Source organism: Macaca thibetana, chromosome 11, assembly GCF_024542745.1.
Source record: "Macaca thibetana thibetana isolate TM-01 chromosome 11, ASM2454274v1, whole genome shotgun sequence".
NCBI lineage: Eukaryota > Metazoa > Chordata > Mammalia > Primates > Cercopithecidae > Macaca > Macaca thibetana.
Window position 1 is genome coordinate 3,207,908 of NC_065588.1, and position 26,429 is coordinate 3,234,336.

The window sequence follows — 26,429 nt, forward strand, 5'->3', positions numbered from 1 at the left end:
ACAGCTGGCAGCTGACTTGGCATGGGAGTTTCTGACAGTGGTGGGGTCCGCACAATAATGGCTTTTAGCCTACCACACCCTGTTCCTCAGTTTACCCCTCTTGTATAATGAAGAAGAGAGAGCGCTTAGAGAGACTGAGGTCGCAGGAGACACAGGTGGTTCAGTGGTCTGAGAGCTGCAGGCTGGGAGGCATTATGCCTGTAAAATGTAAAGTTAACAAAGGCAGAAACTGGTGGTGGGAAGTGGAGGAGGTTCTTAAAAAGAAAGATGGGACTGGGCCTGGTGGCTCACGCCTGTAGTCCTGGTGCTTTGGGAGGCTGAGACAGAAGGATTACTTGAGCCCAGAAATTTGAGTTCACCCTCGGCAACATAATGAGACCCCCGTCTCTGCAAAAAATCAAAACATTAACCACACGGGGTGGCACGTACCTGTAGTCCCAGCTGCTTGGGAGGTTGAGGTGGGAGGATTACCTGAGCCCAGGAGTTCGAGTCTGCAGTGAGCCGTGATGGTGCCACTGCACTCCAGCCTGGGCAACAGAGTGAGACCGTGTCTCAAAAAAACAACACGAAACAAAACAAAACAACAGTAAAAGAGGCTGCCCCTCCCTCGGCTCCCTGGCTGTATAGCGCGGGGCTGGAGCTGGCTTCTCAAGCTCAGGCTGACTGTCTTCCCTGACCTTGAATATGTACCATCAGCAAAACCGAGACCTTGGCTGCAGAGCCCTTGGGGCCCTGGGGATGGAGGGTGCATTGTTCAGTAGGGTGGAAAAGGACCATTTTGGGAAGGAAAGGGCCCCCCCCGGCTGCTCAGATCCCAGCGGGTTTCCAGCCACAGAAGCAGAGCAAACAGGCCCCTGACTTTGTTTCTATTTCAGAAACCTTGCCGCCACCGCCACCGCTGCTGCCACTGCAGAGCACGAAATCATCGCGGGGCTGTGGAAATCCAATTAGACTTGAGCCGCCGGCGGCCCCCTCCATGGGGAGTGGGGGAGGGAGGCTGTATCTAGAAAGCTGCCTCCATAAATTTGAGTTAGAGTGGTGGAGGGGCCAGACTGTTACTCATCCTTGACGGTTTCTTCTGACCTTGAAATCCAGCCAGTGAAAATCTGCATGAAAACCTGAGGTCTGCCAGGTGGCACTGCAGGGGGTGGGAGTGGCCTGGAGGCTGAGATGAGATCCCCAGCCTGTTTGGCTGCCCGATGGGTTGACTCGGGGCCTTTGTTCCCAGTCTTTGGGCCTGGGATCTTTCTGAGCCTTAAATCTCTGGGTTTCACAGGCTGGGGTGAGGAGAGAGGGACCGAGCACAGCAGACCCCCAGTCCAGCCCCTGTGTCCCTGTGCCCGTCATCTGCGGCCCATGCAAGCCTCTCGTTAGGTCCTGCTTTCCCTTTCTGTTTGGGGCACTGGCTTCGTGGTGGCCTATTACCTATAGGACTGCCAAGCTGCTGCAGGGACCTTTAGGTCACACCCAGAGACAGCCCTTTGCTTCAGTGTCCTCATTCTTCAGGCTCAGATTGGCTGTATTTTATTTATTTGTAAATTACCTTGTTCCGGAAAAGGTGATCCAAACAAATCCAGATACCTGGTGATATCACTAGCGCTACCTGGGCGTGAATTCATTTTTTCCTGGCTTGAGTTTCAAATGTCAGCTGGGACTCTTGTCTCTGGCCAGGCCCCCAAACCTTTGCACATACTCCTGCTGCCTGGACCAACCTCGTGCTGTTTATCCTTTCAACTCTATTGCTAAACCCAGTAAGAAACTCTCTAAAACCTCAATACCTGATCCTCACGCCTCTGGATACTCCTTGTGGACTCAGTTTAGATATCACCTCCCTCCATTAACTAAGCGTTCCCCTCTGGGCTGAGTGCCTTTCTTGTGTAACCCCACAGCACCTGTGCTCACCCCTGTGCTGAAGGTATTCAGAGGAATAAGGCACAGTCTCTCCTCTAGAGTCTGTGGTGTAGACAGTGAGTCATCGGATGCTACGATGCAGGGTAATAAATGTGCCACAGGGCAGTGCAGTGGACCACGTAGTAGGTACTCTGTGAAAATTTGTTGGTCTTGCAAATCTGAAAAAACTCTTCATTCTGCATTCACACTTCGCTGATATTTTGGCTTGGTGTAGGATCTCAGCTAGGTTCCAGTCTCCCACCCGCAACTCTGTGCAAAGCATTGCTTAATTTTCTTTTCTTTTCTTTTTATTTTTATTTTTATTTTTTGAGATGGAGTCTCGCTCTGGCACCCAGGCTGGAGTGCAGTGGCCGGATCTCAGCTCACTGCAAGCTCCGCCTCCCGGGTTCACGCCATTCTCCTGCCTCAGCCTCCCGAGTAGCTGGGACTACAGGCGCCCGCCACCTCGCCCGGCTAGTTTTTTGTATTTTTTTAGTAGAGACGGGGTTTCACCATGTTAGCTAGGATGGTCTTGATCTTGTGTCCTCGTGATCCGCCCGTCTCGGCCTCCCAAAGTGCTGGGATTACAGGCTTGAGCCACCGCGCCCGGCCTTAATTTTCTTTTAAATTCCAGGGTTACTGTCAAGAAGTCTAATGCCATTCCAGTTTTATTCCTTTGAAGGTAGCATGGCTTTTCTCTCTGCAGTCTCTGGTGTCCTGTGGAAAAGTCTGTCTCAAGTGTTCTGCTGTGTCACACATGACGTGATTTAGTGTGACTCGACTTTCATCCACTGTGGATCCTTTCGATCTTGAAACACACACTGTTTAGTTCAGGGAAATTTTCTTGAGTTACTTCACCGATGGTCTCCTTCCTCCGTTTTCTCCTTTCTTTTTCTTTTTTTTTTTTGAGATGGAGTCACACTCTGTCGCCCAGACTGGAGTGCAGTGGCGCGATCTCGGCTCACTGCAAGCTCTGCCTCCTGGATTCATGCCATTCTCCTGCCTCAGCCTCCCTAGTAGCTGGAATTACAGGCATCCGCCACCACGCCCGGCTAATTTTTTGTGTTTTTAGTACAGACGGGGTTTTACCATGTTAGCCAGGATGGTCTCGATCTCCTGACCTTGTGATTCGCCTGCCTTGGCCTCCCAAAGTGCCCGTTTTCTCCTTTCTTTTGGAACTCCTAGAATTTAGATATTAAATCTCCTGGATTGGTCTTACAATTTTATTTTCTTTCCTATCCCCCTCCTTTGCTTTCCTGGAGATTTCTTTCACTTTAGCTTCCTGCCTTCTGTCGGGATTTTTATTTTAGTTAGCAGATTTTTAATTTCAAGAAATTTTGTTTTCTGAGTATTTCTCTTTTGTAGCACCCTTTTGGTTTTGGTTTCATGGGTACAACGTCATTATCTTCTTTCTCTAAGGATATTAATGATAGTTTCATTTTGGAAGGAAGGATTCTTTATTTTTTTATTAGTATTTTTTGAGACAGAGTCTTGCTGTGTCGCCCAGGCTGGAGTGCAGTGGCGTGATCTTGGCTCACTGCAAGCTCCGCCTCCCGGGTTCACGCCATTCTCCTTCCTCAGCCTCTCGAGCAGCTGGGACCACAGGTGCCTGCCACCACACCTGGCTAATTTTTTGCATTTTTAGTAGAGACGGGGTTTCACTGTGTTAGCCAGGATGGTCTCGATCTCCTGACCTCGTGATCTGCCCACCTCGGCCTCCCAAAGTGCTGGGATTACAGGCGTGAGCCACTGTGCCTGCTGTGAGCTTTTTCTGTGGAGAGGGTAAAGCAGGAGGTCCTTAGTCTGTGGACTGAGGAAACCAGGCACAGGGAAGATAGGGCGTTAGGTTTAAGTACAGAGGCCAAGACCTTGTGCTCTTCCTCCATAGGCTCCTGGGCACAGGAATTCCATTTTAGATCTCCCTGGTAGACTAGAAGGTTCTGCTCTAGGAAATATTAACAGCTCAATAAAAAATACCAGGATACTAATTTGCTAATTTTTTTTAAAGAGACAGGGTCTCTTGAAGTCACCATGCTGGCCAAAAGTCTTTTTTCTGTTGATTTAGTGGGGCATGGGGCACAGTAGATGTAAGTGTACCGGTTCTCTTGGAGATCTTTGAGTAGGACATAGATGGTGCATTTACTTGCCTTCATCTGTTGTGTTTTTTTAAGACAGAGTCTCGCTCTGTCGCCCAGGTTGGACTGCAGTGGCCGGATCTCAGCTTACTGCAAGCTCTGCCTCCCGGGTTCACGCCATTCTCCTGCCTCAGCCTCCCGAGTAGCTGGGACTACAGGCGCCCGCCACCACCCCTGGCTAATTTTTTATATTTTTTAGTAGAGACGGGATTTCACCATGTTAGCCAGGATGGTCTCGATCTCCTGACCACGTGATCCACCTGTCTCGGCCTCCCAAAGTGCTGGGATTACAGGCTTGAGCCACCGCGCCCGGCCGATTCATCTGTTGTTTTTAACAGTCCAGTGGGTGTTTTTTTTTAGCCTTACAGGAAAGGAACAAAAGTCCATTTCATTATGTCTGTTTGTTGCAGGATCCTTTGTGCCTAGAGCTGTGCTGGTTACATAGGAGGTCCTCAGTCCTTGCTGGCTGAATGAGTGAACACATGAATGAATTGCAAACAGACTTGGAAACAGAAATGCAAACACAAGCACAGTTCACCCAGGTTCAGACTGTTCTGATGTGCCAGTCATTTACTGTAACTCTGAACATGTTACATATGCAAGTATTTAGCATTGTTTCTGGCTAGTGGTGGGGACACTGTTGACTTTTTCTTTATCCTGGTTTATCTTCTGTGGCTGCAGTGAACATGTGTTGATTCTCCAATTTTTAACCAGGAATTAAACGAACAAAAATAAAAAAGCATCCAGTTTAGAAAGGAAGCAGCAACACAGGCAGAGTCTATAGCTTTTACAACCTTCTACAGGTCACTCTATCACCGTAGACCGTGGTTCTTGTTCTGTAAAACAAGTGGTTGGACTGGCTGCATCTAAGGTTTCATCCAGGTGCAAGTCGTGGGATTCTGCTATTGTCCTCCTCATTTGTGGCACAACAGTGTAAGTCTCCTGTGGAAAGGAACTGCTGTGCCTTCACTTTTCTGGGCCTAGAATATCTTTCTTCTGCTCCTCCTCTGAATTCTTGTACCACTTCAGAACATGGTCCAGATCCTACCTCCTCATAACACTTCTCAGCTGCTCCGGGAGATGTCAGTCCCCTTTCGCCAGCCTCCTTGGATATTTTTGGTTCATAGCTGGATATAGAGGAAGGAGGATAGAACTTGAGGCCCGATAGTGCCAGGTTTGAATTTTAATTCTGATACTTGTTCACTGGGTGACCTTGGAAAACTCACCTAGTATCTCTGAGCTTCTATCTAAGAGAAATTTATAATAAAACTTACCTGATGAGGTTTATGTGAGGATTAAATGAGATATGTATTTAAAACTGCCCTCCTTTAATGTGTGACACAAAATAGATGCTAACACAAAAAATGGTAAGAATGATCAGTGTTTATGTGCATTACCCTTTTTTTTTTTTTTTTTTTGAGACAGAGACAGAGTCTCACTCTGCTGCCCAGGCTGAATTGCAGTGGTGCGATCTCGGCTTACTGTAGCCTCCGTTTCCTGGGTTCAAGGAACCCAGGAAGAATCAAGGAACCCTGATTCTTGTGCCTCAGCCTCCTGAGTAGCTGGAATTACAGGTGTAATTTTACACCTGGCTAATTTTTGTATTTTTAATAGAGAAGGGGTTTCACCATGTTGACCAGACTGGTCTCGAACTTCTAACCTCAGGTGATACACCTGCCTTGGCTTCCCAAGGTGCTGGGATTACCGGCTTGACCCACTGTGCTTGGGTGCATTACATTTTTACTCACATTGATTATTTTTACCTCACCATGAGGAGACTGAGCTGTAAAGAGGTAACTTGCCCAAGGTTACAAATCGAGGACAAGTCGCCTTTACATTTTCTTTTTTTGTTTTGTTTTGTTTTTGAGACTGTGTCTCTCTCTGTCGCCCAGGCTGGAGTGCAGTGGCGCGAACCGTGTTCACTGCAAGCTCCACCTCCCGGGTTCACGCCATTCTCCTGCCTCAGCCTCCCGAGTAGCTGGAACTACCGGTGCCCGCCACCACGCCTGGCTATTTTGTTGTATTTTTAAATAGAGACGGGGTTCACTGTGTTAGCTAAGATGGTCTTGATCACCTGGCCTTGTGATCCGCCCGCCTTGGCCTCCCAAAGTGCTGGGATTATAGGCGTGAGCCACCGCACCTGGCCTACATTTTCTTTTTTTTTTTCTTTTTTTTGAGATGGAGTCTCGCTCTGTCGCCCAGGCCAGAGTGCAGTGGCCAGATCTCAGCTCACTGCAAGCTCTGCCTCCCGGGTTTACGCCATTCTCCTGCCTCAGCCTCCCGAGTAGCCGGGACTACATGCGCCCGCCACCTCACCCAGCTAGTTTTTTGTATTTTTTTAGTAGAGACGGGGTTTCACCATGTTAGCCAGGATGGTCTCGATATCCTGACCTCGTGATCCGCCCGTCTCGGCTTCCCAAAGTGCAGGGATTACAGGCGTGAGCCACCGTGCCCGGCCTACATTTTCTTTAGGTGTTTTGTGTTTGTATTTAGTCTGTGAATATTCATTGTCTAGGAATTTATGCGTTTCTTCCAGGGTTTTCAGTTTATTGGCATCTAGTGGCTCTTAGTAGTCTCTAATGAGCCTGTGAATTTCTGTGGTATCAATTGTAATGTTTCATTTTTATCTCTGATTTTATTTATTTGGATCCTCTTTTTATTTTTCTTAGTCTGGTTAAAAGTTTGTCAATTTTGTTCTTTTCTAGAATTAGATCTCATTTTATTTAAAAAGTTTTTGTTTTTATTTTTATGCTCAGCAGAATCAGATTTTATCTTTAAAACAACTGATTTTGTTTCATTGATCTTTTATATATATATATTTTTTACTCTCAATCTCATTTATTTCTGCTTTTTTTTTTGGGACAGGGTCTTACTCTGTCTCCCAGGCTGGAGGGACCGTAGCTCACTGCAGTCTCGACCTCTTGGACTCAAGTGATCCTCCCATTTCAGACTCCCCAGTAGCTGGGGCTATAGGCACATGCCACTACACCGAGCTAATTTTTAAATTTTTTGTAGAGATAAGGTTTAGCTGTATTGCCTAGGTTGGTCTTGAACTCCTGGCTCCTACAATCCTCCTGCCGTGGCCTCCTAAAGTGTGGATATTATAGGAATAAGCCATTGTGCCCAGCCTGTTTCCAGAAATTCTCCAATTTCCTTGTTAACTTCTATATCGACCCAATGGTCGTTCAGGAGCTATTCCATGAATATTTATTGAGAGCTAACTCTATGTCAGGTCATAGTGCTGGGAATACGCAGTGAGAAAAATGAAATTCCCGTCCTCATAAGCTTACATTCTAATGTAAGAGCCCATCAAGGGAGTATGTGTCTGTTGGGTAGCGGGAAGTGTGGTGCAGAAAGGGATGGGGTAAAGGCCTAGGTGCTGCAGGTACGGCACAGGGCCTGTGTGGTGGGGAGGGAGAGCGTCTCCAGTCAGTCACATCTGATGGACCCTCCAAGGGACAGAGAGAGCAGTCCTGGTGGATGCCTGGGGAGGCTCATTCCAGGCACTGGGGACACGAGTGCAATTATGTTTGAGTAGTGGGACCCGGCTCTGATCAGGTCCTGAGGCCATGATGAGAAACTGGGCTTGTTTCTTCAACTTGCTCTTTCCTGTTGAAGTCAAAAGATGGCCTCTTTCTTATTTTATTTTATTTTTTTTTGAGGCGGACTCTCGCTCTTTTGCCCAGGTTGGAGTGCAGTGGCCAGATCTCAGCTCACTGCAAGCTCCGCCTCCCGGGTTTATGCCATTCTCCTGCCTCAGCCTCCCGAGCAGCTGGGACTACAGGCGCCCGCCACCTCGCCCGGCTAGTTTTTTTGTATTTTTTAGTAGAGACGGGGTTTCACCATGTTAGCCAGGATGGTCTCGATCTCCTGACCTCGTGATCTGCCCGCCTTGGCCTCCCAAAGTGCTGGGATTACAGGCTTGAGCCACCACGCCCAGCCAAAAGAAGGCCTCTTTCTTATTTTGTGTCCTGTACTATATTGGATAAATAAAGTGATGGGCACTTTGTTAGGTGATCAACAGATATTTTTTTGGTTGATGAACTCTTTCGTCTTCTATCTTCTTAGGTCGCCTGGTACTAGGTGTATCAGATGGTTCTCAGTCCCCTTCCCACATTCTCCAGTGACACAGACCTGGTCTGTGAACCCCAGGAGACCCTCAGGGGTGTGCCAGTTTGACAGTGCCAGGTGCCATGCATGCCCTGTCCTTCACTCTGCCCTGCAGCTTCAGTGTCCTTTTACCCCTTTATTGGGCCTTGCACCCTCCCCTCCCTCTTTGGGGCTTTGCAAATGTGGCTCCCTTCATGTCCCCAGGTCCAGAGTCAAGTCCTTCTCCAGGGGCGCTGGCCTGGACCCCTGGCCTGGGCAGGTCCCCTTGTCACACGTGCTCACTGGGCAGTAGGGTCTGGCCCTCCCAGCAGCATTTCCCCTCGTTTATAATTGTGTACTCACTTATGTGATCCTCAGACCCTGACTGTCATCCTCAGTGGGTCATAAACCCCACGAAGGCAGAGGCCCTGACTGTTACTCATCCCTTCTCCTCTCCTGCATCTCTGACATCTAGCTCTGTGATCAGCCGATTTCATCTGTAAAGGACCTGACTGTAAACATGTTAGGCTTTGCAGACCATATGGTCTGTGTTGCAGCTGCTCAACCCTGCCCTTGCAGCACAGAAGTGGCTGCAGACACTCCATAAATGAGTGCGATTGTGTTCCAAAAAATGTATTTACGGACATTGAAATTTAAATTTCATGTCATTTCCACATCATGGAATATTCTGCTTTTGATTTTTTTTCAACCTTATGAAGTACAGAAACCATTTCTCGCATGCAGGCCATACAAAGACAGGTGGTGGGCTGTACTCAGCCCGCAGACTGTGGTTTGCTGACCCCTCATGTAGAGCGGTGCATGGCATATAGCATGTGTTTAGTGAGTGTTTGTTGAGTGAGTGAGTGACACCTTAGACACTGGCAGGAGGTGGTGAGTTTGTGGGGTGCTGTCTTTCTTTCATTAACCCCATAATCGCTCTCCTTCATTAGATTCCCTGCAGTCTGGCCAGGCATGGTGGCTCACATCCAGCACTTTGGGAGGCTGAGGTGGGTGGATTACCTGAGGCCAGGAGTTCGAGACCAGCCTGGCCAATGTGGTGAAACCCCATTTCTACTAAAAATACAAAAATTAGCCAGCTGTGGTGGCAGGCGCCTATAATCCCAGCTACTCCAGAGGCTGAGGCAGGAGAATCGCTTGAACCCAGGAGGTGGAGGTTGCAGTGAACTAAGGTTGCACCATTGCATTCCAGCCTGGGTGACAGAGTGAGACTCCATCTAAAAAAAAAAAAAAAATTCCCTGTAATCTGATAACATTAAGGAAGAAGGCCAACAGGTTTGTGTTATTGAGATGTAACTCACATACCATAGAGTTTGTCTATCTGAAGAGGACAGTTCAGTGGTTTTTACCATATTCTCAGCGTGTGACCATCAGCACTGTCAATTTTAGAACCTTTTCATCACCCCCAAAAGAAACTCCATTAACAGTCACTCCCATGCCCCGCTTCCCCGCCCCCAGTTTTTCTCCCTGCCTTAGCCAACCATTAATGTCCCTTTTGTCTCCATGATTTACCTACCCTGGACATATGAATAGAATTATACAATATGTCGTCTTCTGTGACTGACTTCTTCCACTTAGCGTAAGGTTTTCAGGGTTCATCTATGTTGTAGCATGTGTCAGAATTCCATTCCTTTTTAGGGCTCAGTAATATTCCAGCATACGGACAGACCACATTTTGTTTATCTGTACCCATTCGTCGTTGACTGACATTTGAGTTATTACCACCTTTTCTGGCTTACACCTAATGTGGCTGTGAGGTTCATGTACCACGCTTTTGTGTGGTCATGTGTTTTCATTTCTCTTGGGCAAATACCTGCGAGTGGAATTGCAGGGGGTCTTAGCTCAGGCTGCTGTATATAGCAAAGTCCCACAGACCGGGTGGCTTAATGAACAGTAGGCATTTATTTCTGCCAGTTCTGGAGGCTGGGGGGTCCCAGATCATGGTGCCAGCGTGGTCAGGTCCTGGTGAAGCCGTCTTCTGGGTTCTAAACTTATATCCTCGTGCAGTGGAAACAGGGCAAGAGAGGTCTCTGAGGTCCCTTTCATTAGGGCACTAGTCCCGTTCCTGAAGGCTCCATCTTCATGACCTAATCACCTCCCGAAGGCCCCACCTGCTGATACCATCACCTTGGGGCCCAGGATTTCAACATGGGAATATTTTGGGTACACAAATATTCAGTCTGTAGCACCGGGTCATACGGTAACTGTGTGTGGAACTGTTTAAAGACTTCCAGGCTGTTTTCCAAAGCAGCTGTACCATTTTACGTTCCCACTAGCAGTGTGTGAGGACTCTGGTTTCTCCACATCCTTGCAGACAACTCTATTTTTATTTTTTTAACAAACCTTTTTACTGCCTGTCTTTTTGACTGGCTAACTACTTCTTTTTTTTTTTTTTTTTTTTTTTGAGACGGGGTTTCGCTGTTTTTGCCCAGGCTGTAGTGCAGTGGCGTGATCTCAGCTCACCGCAACCTCTGCCTCCCAGGTTCAAGCGATTCTCCTGCCTCAGCCATCCAAGTAGCTAGGATTACAGGCATGCGCCACCACGCCTGGCTAATTTTGTATTTTTAGTAGAGACGGAGTTTCTCCATGTTGGTCAGGCTGGTCTCGAACTCCCAACCTCAGGTGATCCGCCCGTCTTGGCCTCCCAAAGTGCTGGGATTATAGGCACGAGCTGCCGCGCCCGGCCATTGGCTAACTACTTCTTAAGCGGACACATTTCTGATTGCAAGACAGTGGGCTGAACTTGATCATTTAGATAAAAGTTTCGCTCTTTTCTTTTGTAAAAGCAATGTGTGTTTATTGAACATTTTGGGAAAATAACTTGATACCTGCTAGTGATGTCCCGTTGCATTTGATCACAGCCTGCCAACCCTTTAACAGGTCTCTCGAGACCAAGACTGCTGCTGCCCCTGTAAGCTGCATAGCGGATCAGGGTGCAGGCCCTGGGGCTTCAGACTGGGGTTCACAATCAAGTTCTGCTGCTGCCCGGACACTTGACCTTAGCAAGCTCCGAATCCTCTCTGAGCCACAGTTTTCTCGTTGGTAGAAGGGATGTTTTTGGGTTCCTACCATGTGACGACAGGCATCGTACTTGCCGTACTAGGTTCTGATGAGGATGAAACACGGCAATGCTTGTGAAGTGCTGAGCGAAATGCACTTCGTGAGCACTTAGAATAAACGGTACTAAAAACCGAGAAAGAGCCGTCCGTCCTGAGTCACGCTGCTCGGCAGGGTTCGTGATTGTTGTAAGGTAAAGAGAGGCCCTTGGAGGAGCAAGGGTCCCCGTAGGTCACCCTCGCACTGGATTCCCGTCATGTGGCCGGCATTTGCTTGGCTGTTTCTGCTGATGAGAACTGCCCCCCGCTGCTGCACAGCTCAGCTTTTCAGCCCTGCCTTCCTGGAGCCATCCTTTGGCCATGCCTCTGCCGCCAGAGCCCGGGAGTGCGCGCCTGCCCTGTGGTCCACATGACAACCTGGGAGTATTTGACAACAGAACCCCTCTGTCTCTTCTCCAGTTCCATCAGCTGTTTCTCAGACAACTTCGTTTCTAGACCCCACCACCCCTGTGGCCGCCCTTGGACGCATTCTGGCTTGTTTGTTGTTTGTTGTTTCCTGGACTCAGCCTCAGCCCGAGGTGGCTCTGAGGGGTGGAGGGACATCCCCACTGGGGACAGACACAAACTGAGTGTCAGAAGAGTTGTAAGCCTTTCAGGGTGACAGATCTTCACCTTTACAAGCAGGATGGCTTTAGGAAAGGAAGTAGGCAAGCAGGATAGATAGCCTCATTCTAAATTATGGAAAACATAGAATTCCAGCTGAGGCCTGTCCAAATTTCCCCTCCTGTTTTCCAGGCTGTCTTGGGTGGCTACACAGACGGTTCCTTGTCATCCAGGTTTCCTGACGGGTGTTGCAAGGGCGGCCCATTCTGCTGGAAGGGCTTGCGATGGGAGGATTTCGAGTTTTCCTGCCGTCATTTCCTATCCTGATAGGGCAGAGTCATTGGTACATTTTTTGGACTCTGTTTTATAAGCTGCAGGAGGGAGATTGTGGTGAGTGGATCATTAATAAAAGCACTTCAGCGGACACAGAACAAGGGGAGGGGAGAGGGAACGGTTGGACTATTTGCCTGATTTTCGTATCTTAGGGCCTGTCTCTTCTGTTGGTGGGAGAAATCCAAGTGCATTTAGCAGTCCCTCTGCTGCTGCCCGTGGGGTAAAAACCTTGTCATTTTGTAAAGAGGGGCAGCCTGGAAACCCACAGTGGGCCCAGCTCTGCCCCGGGGCAGGCAGCAGGGAGGGAGCACACACATTCCGGGTATCTCCCGCTTCCTCAGGCTGAGTTTTGGAAAGGCCATGCCTAATTCCTTTGTAATCGTGTTCCAGGCTGATTTACATAACTTTATTTTTCTGTGGTTAGTTACTCATTCAGAAATTCCCCTGTCCATCTGTTCTTCTGGGAATCTGAGACGGTGGGAACAGCACATCCCAGGAGAATTCTGGCCTGATTTTTAGGGAGTTGGAGCAGTTGTCCAATCCCCTGAGCAGATCCAGGTCCCGGACCCCTCCAGCGAGAGGAAGCACCTTGGGAGGCAGTGGCTGCTGGTCCTGGGACCTGCAGGACTGTTTGCCTGCCTGGCTGTCGCCCTAGGGCTGGGAGGTGAAGGGAATGGCCTGAAGGTGGAGAAGGCATGTGTGGTAAGAGGCAGTGCAGGGAGGTGGTTAGCGCCCTGCGTCAGGTTCCCGTCCTGGGCCTGCCGCTCTCCAGTTATGTGACATGGAAGCTATTTAAGACCCTTTTCTCGCCTGTGAAGTGGGGATTATAAAGGATCTAGTTTACAAGGTTATTCAAATGTGAAGTGAGTTGATACGTGAAGCATCTAGAACCCCCCTGGCATATAGAAAATCCTCATCCTCCTTTCCACCACTAACAGCTACATTATCACATTTACCTGATTCCCGCACGGCCCCCACCCCCCTGCCTTTTTTTTTTTGGAAATGGAGTCTCGCTCTGTCGCCCAGGCTGGAGTGCAGTGGCGTGATCACGGCTCATGCAACTTCTGTCTCCTGAGTTCAAGTGATTCTCCTGCCTTAGCCTCCCGAGTAGCTGGGATTACAGGCACCCACCATCATGCCCAGCTAATTTTTGTATTTTTGTAGAGATGGAATTTCATGATGTTGGCCAAGCTGGTCTCGAACCCCTGACCTCAGTTGATCCGACCACCTTGGCCTCCCAAGGTGTTGGGATTACAGACATGAGCCACCGGGCCCGGCCAGCCCCCTCCCTGCTTTTTTTTTTTAATGGAACAGGGATACTTGTTTTATATTTATTGACAAACATGGGGAAATTTTCCTCTCAGCCCCACTGCACCTGTAGCCTTTGGACTCCTTAGCACGCCCTCCCTGCAGCTGTGCCCAGCGGGTCTCTCCCACTCCCAGCCACGGTGTGAACTGGCCTTGTGCTGACTGCCAGGTAGCAGCAGCCTAATTTCTTTGCCTCAGTTTCATCATCTGTGACCGGTGGAAAACGCCTCCTTTTCTTCCCTCCGGCCCCTCCAGAGATGTGATGAGGGTCAGATGGCTTGCTAAGCCTGGCACGCAGGTTGCAAAGACAGGCAGGACTTCGGTGGACGGTGTGGGAGAGCTGTGGGCTCAGGACCGAGATCACCGTGTCCACAGGGACCCTGGCGTGTGGATGGAGTAGGGTGACAATGGAGCTTAGCACCGCCTTTGGGACATGGTCACAGATGCAGCCCCTTGCTGTACCCCCGACAGCGACGGTAGGGGAATGTTTAGAAAGCCCAGAAATGGATATTCTCCAAGCTGGTTCCCTGACCCCACACTGGACAAGGTGCTATGCTTTCTGCCCTCAGGATGCTTATAAAGTGGCCAAGAGTGGATAAGATATCAGGAGGAAAGTCTCAGCAGTGTGAATAACCAGCAGTTCCTGCTTTACCTTTTTTTTTTTTTTTTTGAGACGGAGTCTGGTTCTGTGTCCCAGGCTGGAGTGCAGTGGCGTGAGCTCACTGCAAGCTCTGCCTCCCGGGTTCACGCCATTCTCCTGACTCAGCCTCCCGAGTAGCTGGGACTACAGGCGCCCGCCATCATGCCCAGCTAATTTTTCTATTTTTTTTTTTTTTTTTTGAGACAGAGTCTCGCTCTGTTGCCCAGGCTGGAGTGCAGTGGTGCGATCTCGGCTCACTGCAAGCTCCGCCTCCCGGGTTCACGCCATTCTCCTGCCTCAGCCTCCCGAGTAGCTGGGACTACAGGTGCCCGCCACCGCGCTCAGCTCATTTTTGTATTTTTAGTAGAGACGGGGTTTCACCGTGTTAGCCAGGATGGTCTTGATTTCCTGACCTTGTGATCCGCCCACCTCGGCCTCCCAAAGTGCTGGGATTACAGGCATAAGCCACCGCGCCCGGCCCCTGCTTTACCTTTGATGCATCAGGTGTTGTGCTAGACATCTATTTATAGGTGAGAAAAACAAGGCTCAGTGGGGGGTTCACTGACTCCCCAAGGTCCTCCAGTCTGGATGCCAGAGAAGGGATTTAAACTCAAATCTGGGTCATTCCAAAGTCCGTGTTCTTTCCATGGGGGAAACTTGGGTCTGAGCTTCGCCAGGCCTGCTGGGACTCCCAGATCAGCCCCTGCCTTCCAGGAGCTTTGTTGTGAAACGCTGTCGACCATGTGATGTTTGTGTGTGCTTTTTCCTGCAGGAAGCCTCGGCCTTCTCTCCCTCCCCATCCTCTCAGTCCGTCCTGCCCCTGCCTGGAGGGCTGTGTGCTTCACCGGAGGGCCTCTCTGCTGTGAATGCACCCCCGCTCCTCTCTGCTGACCAGATCCTGTGCCCTCCCCTTCTCCCTTCTTTCAGGTCACCTCCTTTGATTTGGGGAGGAGAGTGAGCCATTGGCAGGTGAGAGAAACCTGTGCTGAAAGGTGTGGGTGACGTTGGGCTTTTGCCTCTGTGGGGAGGTGTTGGCTGTTCCCAGGTGAGAATATGGACTGTGGGACAGTGCAATGCCCTGTCACTCAAAGGGCACGGGCCTGGCTGCCGGCCACCCCGGAGTCTGGTGTTGCTCCAAGTGGGCTGGCTGTGTGACCATGTGCACGTCACTCCGCGTTCTGGGCCCGGGTGCCTCTCCATAGCACAAAGGGTTTGTACCAGATGAGCCTTGAGGTCCTTTCAGCCCAACCATTCTACGTTTCAGCTGCCTGGTTGGGAAATTCATTGCCCACTCCTTCCCTCTTCCTTTCCTCTGTTGCCTCTTTAAAATGAAGGTTTACTTTTCAGCTGGTGTTAATTGGAAAGCTTTAATGTATGCTTTGGAACGAGTGGGAGGAATTCCAAGGCCGTAACTCCCGGAGCCCTCAAGTGTGGAAAGTTTTTCAGTAAGAACGAGTTCAAACAGGATCTTGGGGGCCTGGGGACAGGACACAACCTTGGCGTGCTCCGAACCTCAGGGAACACAGCTCGGCTCTTTGGAACCTGGCTGATTAAACCCGGCAGGACCTGGGTGGCAGAAACCCAGCAGGGCCAGAGTCCCTCTGTCTGGGGACCCTTGTGCCGCCAGCAGCCACAGTCTTCCCCTGGAATCTGCTCTCCCTACTCCTGTGCCAGCCTGTCACTCTCTCTTCCCCAGCTGTGCCAGCCCGCACTCTGGCCCTGCCCCAAGTACACGTCATGTCCCTCTGGCATGCCTTCTTTAGCTCAGCCCTTCTCTGTCCCCTCCTCATCTCTCTACCTATTGATGTCACCCCCTTTTATGCCCAGGGTTTCCTTTCCACTAGCCCGGGTTGGGCTAGGGCAGGAGGTTGACCTTGGCGCAGGCCTGGGCCAAGGACCACATACAGTGTAAACTGAACTGCGGGGCCGGGAGAGCTGGGAGAGCATTGCCACGGATCAGTCAGTCAGTTCTTGCTGACCAAGCCCCCATCACCTGCCCGAGGTGAGGCTGAGCTCTGCTGGTGAATCAAAAAGATGTACACACAACACTTCCCTTGGGGGAGATGCCCGTAACGGGGTAGACCAGCCCCCAGGAGGGACCCTTATGGAGTGGTGGGTGATAAACTGCTTCTGTAAGTGAGAGAGGCGGCTTGGGCCTTCAGAACTCAGGTGGGAGTCAGTGGGCCTGGGTCCAGCCTGCCGCTGGCCACCGGCTCCTTTGCAGGTTGTGGCTCAGTCGTAGGACCTGAGTTTCATCTTGTGGAACAAGAAGGTTGGGGTGGGTCTTCCTGAAGTCCCTTCCAACTCTGCCTAGTTAATAGTCACCATTTATCAAGTGCTTTCTGTGTGTCAGGTGGCGTGAAATGCTTGACAGACCTAATCCCATCTCATTCTCCCAAAGCGAGGCTCTTTTATTTGCCCCCATTTTGCAGATCTCAGGCTTAGAGCTGAGGTTGCAATCCAGTGGCCGCTAGGTCTGATCCAGGCCACAGATGCATTTTGTTTGGGCCCAACCGACACACTGGAGAGATTTTTCAAAATAAGGATGTTGGCTTTGCTTTGCTTTTCTTTCTTTCTGTCTTTCTGTCCTCCTGTCCTTGTTTTCTTTTTCTTTTCTTTTCTTTTCTTTTCTTTTCTTTTCTTTTCTTTCTAGGTTCTTGCTCTGTTGCCCAGGCTACAGTACAGTGGTGTGATCACATCTCACTACAGCCTCGACCTCCCAAACTCAAGTGATCCTCCCACCTCAGCCTCCTGAGTAGCTGGGACCACAGGCACGTGCCACCATATCTGGCTAATTAAAAAAATTTTTTTTTTTTTGGTAGAGACAAGGCCTCACTATGTTGCCCAGGCTGGTCTCAAACTCCTGAGCTCAAGCGATCCTCCTGCCTTGGCTTCCGAAAGTGCTAGGGTTATAGATATGAGCCGCTGCACCTAGCCGATGTTGGCTTTTTAAAGTTGGAAGGTCTAGTTACCCTGAGCCTGTGCTGCCCAGTGGCAACAATTGGCTGGATCTGACTCTCAGGTACCACCTCCATATAGGGCTGTGCTTTCCTGACCCCTCAGTCTTGGCACAGTGCTGGGACATGCCCTTGTACACAGCTAGCTTCCTGAATTTATGTTTTCCACCTCGTAGGTACCTGAGTTTGCAAACCTTGACTGAAGGCTGTGAAGTTATATATACTGTATCAGTCACATAGCTACTGTTGGGGGCTGTATCAGTCACATAGCTACTGTTGGGGCTGTATCAGTCACATAGCTACTGTTAGGGGCAGCATTCCAGCTTGAGTCTATCTGACTTTAAACTGTGAACCATCTTGCTGCTTATCTGAGTTCTCCCCTCCCCTCCCCTCCTTTCTTCTCTTAAAAATAGATAGAGACTTGCTCTGTCACCCAGGCTGGTGTGCAGTAGCACAGTCATAGCTCACTGCAGCCTTGATCTGCTAGGCTAGCAGCAGATCAAGTCCTGAGTAGCTAGGACTTCAGGCACACACCCCCATGCCTGGTAAATTAAATTTTTTTTGTGTGTGTTGTCCAGGCTGGTCTCAAACTGGTCTCCTCCTGTCTCGGCCTCCTAAAGTGCTGGGATTACAGGTGTGAGACACCGCGCCTGGCCCTGAGTTATTTCTAATCCTAACAGGGATTTTGGATCTTTTATCTGAGCCTAGGAGACCCAGTTCATGTCCATAGATAAGGAAGTTGGCAAGAACCCCTCTTAACAGAGAGCTTTGAGTCCCCAGTCTGTCCGAATGTGCTCCTGCAGGGAGGTGACGCCCACTTTTAGATGTTGCTCATGTTTTAGTCCAGAGAAAAACTGTCCTCTTGCTACACAGTATGTCCTTTCCGAATTAATTAAATGTCGTTGTTTTTTTCTCTACCACTTGTTTTCCTACACCTTGGTTTCTATTTACTGGCAGGTTGAAAGCAGGTGACCCCACCTCCCTGCCCCTAGGAGGGCTGCCAAAATGCCACACAGAGAGCTTGCGTTTTGCCCTGGGCACTTGGAGGCAGGAAACAGGGATGTCTGTTTGGACAGTGGATGCTTCAGGGTTGGTCAAGGGTCCCTGGGGGACAGGCAGGCAGGATGCTAGGCCTCCCAAACAGGGAGGGGCCCCACAGGGAGCCCTGGTGGAGCTTGAGGCTTCCTGCATTTCGTGTTGGTCTGTCCAGCTGTTTCCTCCTGATAGAGTGGCTGGACAATGCCACAGTGACTCAACTCCAGCCTCGTTGACGAACAACAGGAGATTTGTCTAGGGTCAGCTCAGGAGCGCCGTCTGCGTCCCTCACCTGCATCCAAGCTGCCAGTTGGGAGGAACCTGTTGCCCCTTGAACCACTTCCCTGCTTGCTGTTGGTGCCCTCTGTCCCAGTTGGATTGATTCAGGCTGTTTCTTTTTGGTTTCCCCGTAGCTTGTCCTTAACCCTTCTTTGTGCACAGCTGACCTAGAGCTTCTGTGGCTCTGTGCTGACCAGCTGCCCGCCCGCCGTCCCAAGCCTGGCATTGCCAGACCTCCCTAGCCCTTGGCCTGAGGCTCAGTGGGTTTGGCACAGTCCCCAAAGGTTCTGAGTCTCTCTCCAGGCATTTAGGGCCTGGGCAAGCTTCAGATGAGAGGGACAGCTGTATGATTCATTAATCTCCTCCAGTGTGTAGAGGATTAAACAATTTTTTGGTGGGTTTGTTATTATGTATTTTTTTTTTTTTGGAAAAAACTATTATTTATTGAGTATTTTCTAAGGCTCCCGTTATGGTTACTAAGAGCTTTGCGTGCATTATCTACCTTAATCCTTGCAGGCAGTCTCTGGGAGAGGGATGATTACCCTCATTTTACAGATGAGTCTGAAGGCCAAGAGGCTAGGGAGCTTGCCCACGGCCTCAGATCCTTCCCACTTCGTATCCTGTGACACACGACTCAGGGAGGGATGAGGATGTGCGGAAGAGTTTAAAAAATAGTTTGAGAACTGTGGATGGAAGATGAGAGGTTTAAAAGGAGCTGTGCAGGGAGGAGGCAGAGGTGAGCCGGGCTTGGTCCTTGCACTCCTGGAGTCCCGGAAGCAGGCAGGCCACCAACTGCCTCTGATGTAAGACACAGTGTGGTTGGTGCTAGCAGTGGAGCTGCCAGGGTAGTTTGGAAGCACATTTTCAGCTGGTATATGAGCAACTAGTAGAAGACACTTCAAAACAGAAGTGGGAAATCCCAGGCCCACAGGACAGATTTATCTGTCAGCATGACTTAAACTGTCCATGTAGAAAATACTGAGATGTAGTGCCATTTATGTCGAGAGTTGCAAAAATGAAACATTGCTTAGAATTATTTTTAGTACAATTATTTGGAAGTTGATATCAAGGGCCTTAGAAACATTCATTCATAATTCTGTTCTTTGGAGTTTATACTAAAGAAGTTATATGTATATTTTTTCATTGCAGCACTATTTATAGTAGCTAAAAACTGGAAGCATACTCAATGTCTAACAATAGAAAATTAGTTACATAAATTTTGATACATTCTTTTTTTTTTTTTTGGACAGAGTTTCACTCTTGTTGCCCAGGCTGGAGTGCAATGGCGTGGTCTCCTGGGTTCAAGCAATTCTCCTGCCTCAGCCTCCCCAGTAGCTGGGATTACAGGCTTGCACCACCAACACACCTGGCTAATTTTGGATTTTTAGTAGAGACAGGGTTTCTCTATGTTGGTCAGGCTTGTCTCGAACTCCTAGCCTCAGGTGATCCGCCTGCCTTGGTCTCCCAAAGTGCTGGGATTACAGGTGTGAGCCACTGCGACCGGCCTGATGGGCCACTGTATGGGCTTTTAAAAATTATGTCTTCAAAAATTATGTATAATGACTCAAAATAGGCCAGGTGTGGTGGCTCACATTTGTAATCCCAGCATTTTGGGAGGCTGAGGCAGGAGGATCGCTTGAGCCTAGGAGTTCGAGATCAGCCTGGGCAACATAGTGAGACCCCTGTCTCTACAAAAAAATTTTTAATAAATTAGTCAGGTATAGGGGTGTGCCTCTGTGGTTCCAGCTATTTGGGAGGTTGAGGTGGGAGGATTACTTAAGCCTGGGAGGTGGAGGCTGCAGTGAGCTATGATCGTGCCATTGCGCGTTAGCCTGGGTGACAGAGTGAGACCCTGTCTCTGAAAAAACAAAACAAGATAATGTTAATGAAAAAATGTCAAGCAAATATTGTAAGATATAAAACTACAAATCCTAATTTTTTTAAAAAAGAAGAAAGATTAGAGGAAATACACCAAAAATGCTAATGGTAGTTAGTGATTATAAGTGATTTCTTTTTATGTTATGTGCTTGCTAACATTTCTCTAGTGAACAACAACAAAAACACCAGAAGTGCTTTGGTGTCTCAGAGGGTTGCAGGGTGTTCTGCTGTGTGCTTAGCACAGCACCTTTCACTGGAAAACAGGCTCCAGCACTTTCCAGAACAGGGCTTTAAATGTGCTTGGGAGATGGTGCCTCTGCATTGGAGTTCCTTCTTCCTCTCCTCTAACACATTCTTACCCCTGCAGTTTTCTCCCTTAATTGGATGTAAATTTACAACTAAAGAATGACTTTAAAAAATATGTATTGTTTCCGCTGGCTGTTTTTCCGAATACTGTGGCGAGAGAGACATTTCGTATTTTTCACTCTTTAAGAAGACCCTAATTTAAGTTTCTTTCTTCTCATGCATTTTCATTGTTTTTTTTTCTCTGTGGTTCAGATGATCTTTGTCAGATAGAAGAATTTGCTACTCCTGCCTTAAATGGCCTTTGAAAGCCCAATTTAAAATAATACCTTGTTGTTGTGGCCTGCTGGGCGACACCAGGGCAGCCTGGTTTCACCACAGAGGAATGGGAAGGAGGGAAGCTCGTTGTTTTAACACAGTTCTGTGGCCGACAATACATTTGAAACTGACCCTCAAGCGAGCCCAGAGAATGCTTGTGATCATAACCCAAGAACAGCCTTTTTGTTTGTGTTTCATGGATTATGAACCAGGACTCAGCACATCGCCAGGCATTTAAGGGCTCGAAACCTGTTGTTTGGATGAATACTGGCCTTTGTGGCAATATTCCCTCCCAGCAGTGGAGACTTCTGTTGCGTTTGTTGTATTCAAGTGTCTAGCGAAAATGCTCTCCTATGGTGGTTGAGAAAATAAGTTTTGGATGAGAGATCCAGATCCTGGCTGACTAGGGTAGCGACTGCGAACGCTTCTCTTGACCTTTGGCAGCTTCACTTTCCTCCTCTGTCAAATGCATATAATCGCTAGGACCTCACAGGGATGTTGTGAGGATTAAAGGAGAGGACTTATAAAATGCTTAATAAGGGATCAATAACTGTACAGTCATGCATTGCTTCACGACTGGGATGTGTTCTGAGAAATGCACTGTTAGGTGATTTTGCTGCTGCATGAACATCAGAGTGCACTTACACAAACCTGCATGTGCAGATGGTATGGCCTACTACACATGCTAAGGCAGAGCCTTTTGCTCCTAGGCTCCAAATCTGTACAGCATGCTTCTGTGCTGAATACTGCAGGCCATTCTAACACGATAGTATTTGTGTGTCTATACGCTGGAGCTGCCAGAGTAATTTGGATATGTGTATCTTTACCGTATCTTTGCTACGTGTACACTAAAAATTCAGTATAAAAGATTTAAAATGGTACCCCTGTATTAGGCTGTTCTTGCACTGCTATAAAGAAATACCTGAATGTTTGGGCTTGACGTTACATTAAAGTGAAGTTATTTGAAAGAAAGAAAACCTCATCATTTCTAAGGATGACTTAATTACTGTGCCTTTTCCTTTCTTTTTACACATCCTTCTGTCCCTTACGGCAAAATTTTCAGCATTAAAAAAAACATTAAAAAAAACAAAAGAAATTCCCGAGACTGGGTAATTTATAAGGAAAGAGATTTGGGCCAGGCGTGATGGCTCACACCTGTAATCCCAACACTTTAGGAGGCGGAGGCAGGAGGATCCCTTGAGTCCAGGAATTTGAGACTAGCCTGGGCAACATAGTGAGTCCGTGTTTCTACAAAAACTACAAAAATTAGCTGGGCATGGTGGGAGGCTGAAGTGTGAGGATTGCTTGAGCATAGGAGGTCGAGGCTGCAATGAGCTGTGATTGCACCACTGCACTCCGGCTTGGGCAACTGAGTGAGACCCTATCTCAAACAAACAAACAAAAACAACAACAAAAAAGATGTAATTGACTCACGGTTCTGCAGGCGATACAGGAAGCATAAAAAATTCATGGGATCTTGCTGTGTTGCCTAGGCTGGACTCGAATTCCTGGATCAAGTGATCCTTCTACCTTTGCCTCCCAAGTAACTGGGACTACAGGTTTGGTAGCATGTCCAGCTTGTGCTAGACTACACTAAATTTATAAATTTATATAAATTTTTTTTTGGCCAGGTGCAGAGGCTCACGACTATAATCCCAGCACTTTGGGAGGCTGAGGTGGGAGGATCACTTGAGCCCAGGAGTTGGAGACCAGCCTGAGCAACATAGTGAGACCTCTGCATCTTGTCCCACTGGAAGGTCTTCAGGGGCAGGAAGACACGGAGCTGTCTCCTGTGACAACAGTGCCTCTGGATACCTTGTAAAGGACCTGCTTGAGGCTGTTTTACTTAACTTTAAAGAAAATTAATTAAAGGAGTATACTCCAAAATAAAAAGTATAAGTATAGCATAAAGTAAAAGTATAGCATAGCAAATACATAAACCAGTAACATCGTTGTTTATTATTCTTAAGTATTATGTACTGTCCATAATTGTATGTGCTGTGCTAGACATATTTTTAAAAAATTCATGGGGTCTTGCTGTGTTGCCCAGGTGAGACTCGAACTCCTGGGCTCAAGTCATCCTTCCATCTCCGCCTTCCTATTAGCTGGGACTACAGGCTTGGTGTCATGCTCACCTTGTGGTAGACTTTGTTACATGACTGGCAGTGCAGTGGGCTTGTTTATATCAGTATCACCACAAACACATGAGGAATGTGTGCTGCTGGATTATGACACCTATGATGTCACTAGGCGATAGGAATTTTTCAGCTCCATTGTAATCCTAGGGGACCATTGTCATATGTGTGGTCCGTCACTGGCTAGAACATTGTTATGTGGTGCATGACGGTACTACTGATATTACAATAGTGTTATTTTTGGCAGACAGGTCTTTCCCATTCTTGTCTCTGTTCTCGAGTTGTTTGGGGTGGCAGACTGAGCCAGGGATGTGGTTCAGTGTCCATTATCTCATAGATCCAGGCCCTGACCACTTTTTCTCCAGTTCCACCTGTAGGATCCCCTCCTTTCGGGCCTGCCAACACAAAATGGCTAATCTCACCTACTTTCTTGGATATTCAAACTCAGTGGGAAGTGAACTTTCAAAACACAGAAGACCTGATTTCAGAGTGTCTTCAAGGGGGCCTTAAACACAAGAGGAGGCTGGGCGTGGTGGTGCAGCTGTAGTCCCAGCTACCCAGGAGGCCAAGGCAGGAGGATTGCTTGAGCCCAGAAGTTCAAGACCAGCCTGGGCAACATAGTGAGACCCTGTCTCAACCTCTGCCACCCCAGAAAACCCACAAAAGGCTGAATTACCTATAGCCTCCCAAGAAATAACTTCCCGGCTTTATGATGAGTCAGGCACCCCTACACTCTGCACAAGGCTGCCTGGGTAACCGCTCTGTTCCTCACTAAAAGCGAAGACTAAACACTTTGAGATTCAGCACATGATCACATCACCATCACTATATTTTGGAATTTTTTATTGTGAAATATACACAACATAAAATTTACCATTTCAACCATTTTTAGCTGACATCAACTACATGTACATTATTGTGCAATCATCACACTAACCATTTTCGGAACTTTTTCATCATCCCACACTGAAACTCTGTACTCATTAAACAATAACTTCCCATTCTCCCCTACTTCCAGCCCCTGGTTACCACCATTCATTTTCTGGCTATGTTTGGTTATTCCAGGTACTTCATATATGTGGAATCAGGCAATATCTAACCTTTTATGACTGACTTACTTCACTTAGCATCGTGTCCTCAAGGTTCATCCATGCCGTAGCCTGTGTCAGAATTTCCTCTCTTATTATGGCTGGGTAATATTCCATTGTGTGTATATACCACATTTTGTGTGCCCTTTTACCCAGTGATGGACATTTGGGTTGTTTTCACCTTTTGGCTATTGTGCAGCATCATATTTTAAAATAAAGTGCCCACTCTCCTCCTCTACAGTCACTCCAGTGGCTCCCCAGTGCCTGCACACCCACCCACAGGACTTGGCATAATCCACATGGACGCACATGTTTAGTGATGTGACTTGTGTTTTCCGAGGTAGTTTTTCTTTGCATTGGATCCGCCTGTCCATCCCCTTTATGAAGCTGTAAATGCTCAGAGGCTAGGAGCTGAGATTAGTAATTCCTTCTACTACCTCCTGAGAGTCTGTTTCAGGAAGTGGTAAAGGATGTTGGTTAGGAGTGTGGGTTGTGAGGTCAGACCACATGGGTTTCCATCCTAATTCCACCACACACAAGCTCGTCATCACATGTGTCCTTTAACTCTCTGGCACTCAGTTCGTCCACTTATGAAACGGTGATGGTGGTGGTAACTACCTTGTAGGGCTGTTAGGAAAATTAAATGAGATAATCCATGTGTAGGACTTGGCCTAGCGTCTGATACGTTGTAAGCCCTTCCTTGTTAGCTTAAGCCAAAAAAATTAAGATCTCAGCTTCCTTTCAGCATTTGCCTTTTTCATCTTCCTAATTCCCTCGCTGGGCAGCTGAAGGGTAGGATGAATGGTTCCTGTCGTGCGGAGTGGCGTCCCTAGGGCCAGCTCTCCCTCGGGGAAGCAGTGACGGGAGCCGGGCAGAGGTAGAGCCCTGTTTATTGTTCATCCGTGACCACCCCCTCCACACCCTCTGCCCATTCGGATGTCGGGTGTACTTGGAGGTGCCCAGGCCCCTGGGTCGTCTGTAATCCCTCCCTGCAGTCTCTTTCCTGCGTGGATCTCTGATGTGTGGGACGAACTTGGCAACTTGGGAAGGTGTCTGGGCGGCTGTACCGCCTCTTTGGCCCTCACCAGGATAGTGCTGTTGGGCCGGCCAGGGGGTCGCTTCCCTGCTGCTTCCGCTTCCCCCGGTGGCCAGCCCTGCCCCGCCACCCTGGGAAACCTGAGCCCTCTTGCCGTCAGAGCCAGCGCACTGGCAGGATCTGGCTGGGCGTTTGGCAGCCGCTTGAAGCAGCCTGTGGTTTCGCCCTGAAGCTGATCGAGCTGGTGAAGACAGAAGTTCACCATTTTTTCCCCTCTATTTAACAACACTTCCCCAAATATTTACGTGATCCTCTCATGTTTCCTTCTTCGCATCAGCTTCGAGCTTCCGCTTGCTGGCCACAGCGAGGCAGCAAGAGGTTTGCCGCTGCTTGGGGCTGATTTTCCGCTCTGGAAAGGCGTCTCCAGGTGTGATGGACAGCAGAGGGCGGGAGTGGGCCAGGTGGTGTCTGGAGGCGACACCCCAAAGTCAGGTGACTGCATCCAGGTGATAGGGCTTCTCGGGACTGGCCCGGGGTTCCGAGCTCCGTGACCTCGGGCAAGCTCCTGAACCTCTTTCGGCTTCTGCTTCCTCACCAGTGAGATGGGGATAATCATAGTACCGGCCCACAGCGATGTGCAGAGTCAGGGAGATAACCTACACAGAACGCTCAGCAGAGTGTCTGGCACACATGAGCATGCTCTAAAAATGTGAGTTACTTCTATTTTTACAGGCAAACTTTATTTTTGCTGTTCCCAGCCTTCTGTTTCTTTGCACATTTTCTTTTTTTGTGGCAATGATTCCTTTAGGATCCCAGTGCCCTTGGATCACACTCCCTTCTTGCCTAGCAGAGCCCGCTCTCGGGAAGGGGTCTTACGTTGTAGCCGCGTCGGCTTTCAAGGGCAGAACCTTCAAAGTCGTCGGGGCCGGTGCCCGTGTAAGTGGCTCTTTGCTGTGCTGCGCCTCCTCACCTCCTTTGACGGGGTGCACACACTCTACGTGCTGAGATAGTCTCCTCCATCTTTGTCATTTTCTCTACTTTTGGGAAAAAGAAATGAAACTGGATGTTTATGGAGCCCTTTACGTGCCAGGAGCTGCTGAGCACAGTCATCTCATTTCATTGTCCCAGCAGTCCTTTGAGGTCGGTGGTATAATTGCAGTTTTTACAGAGGCTGAAACTGAGGCACCGCATGGCTGAGTAAATAGCCAGAGGTCACATGCAAGCGAGCGACAGTGGGACTTGGTTGAGCCTGGACTTTCCGAAGCTGCAACCCACGTTCTCTGCACCAGTGGTGGTGCATGGCAGCAGCCCATTGCACAGGTGCTCAC

General features: G+C 48.8%; 1 protein-coding gene across 2 annotated transcripts in view; it reads left to right on the forward strand.

The window, feature by feature from the left end:
* The window catches only part of TSPAN9 (tetraspanin 9), a 209,456-nt gene that overhangs the window by 28,535 nt on the left and 154,492 nt on the right, over positions 1-26,429 (forward strand). The window contains exon 1 of one of the 2 annotated variants that reach the window (XM_050750181.1): positions 14,599-15,041. The exons of the other annotated variant lie outside the window; for it this stretch is intronic. The gene's annotated coding sequence lies outside the window, so the exon portion shown is untranslated. Of the gene's footprint in view, positions 1-14,598; positions 15,042-26,429 lie in introns of those variants that run through there. 2 annotated transcript variants of the gene reach the window in all.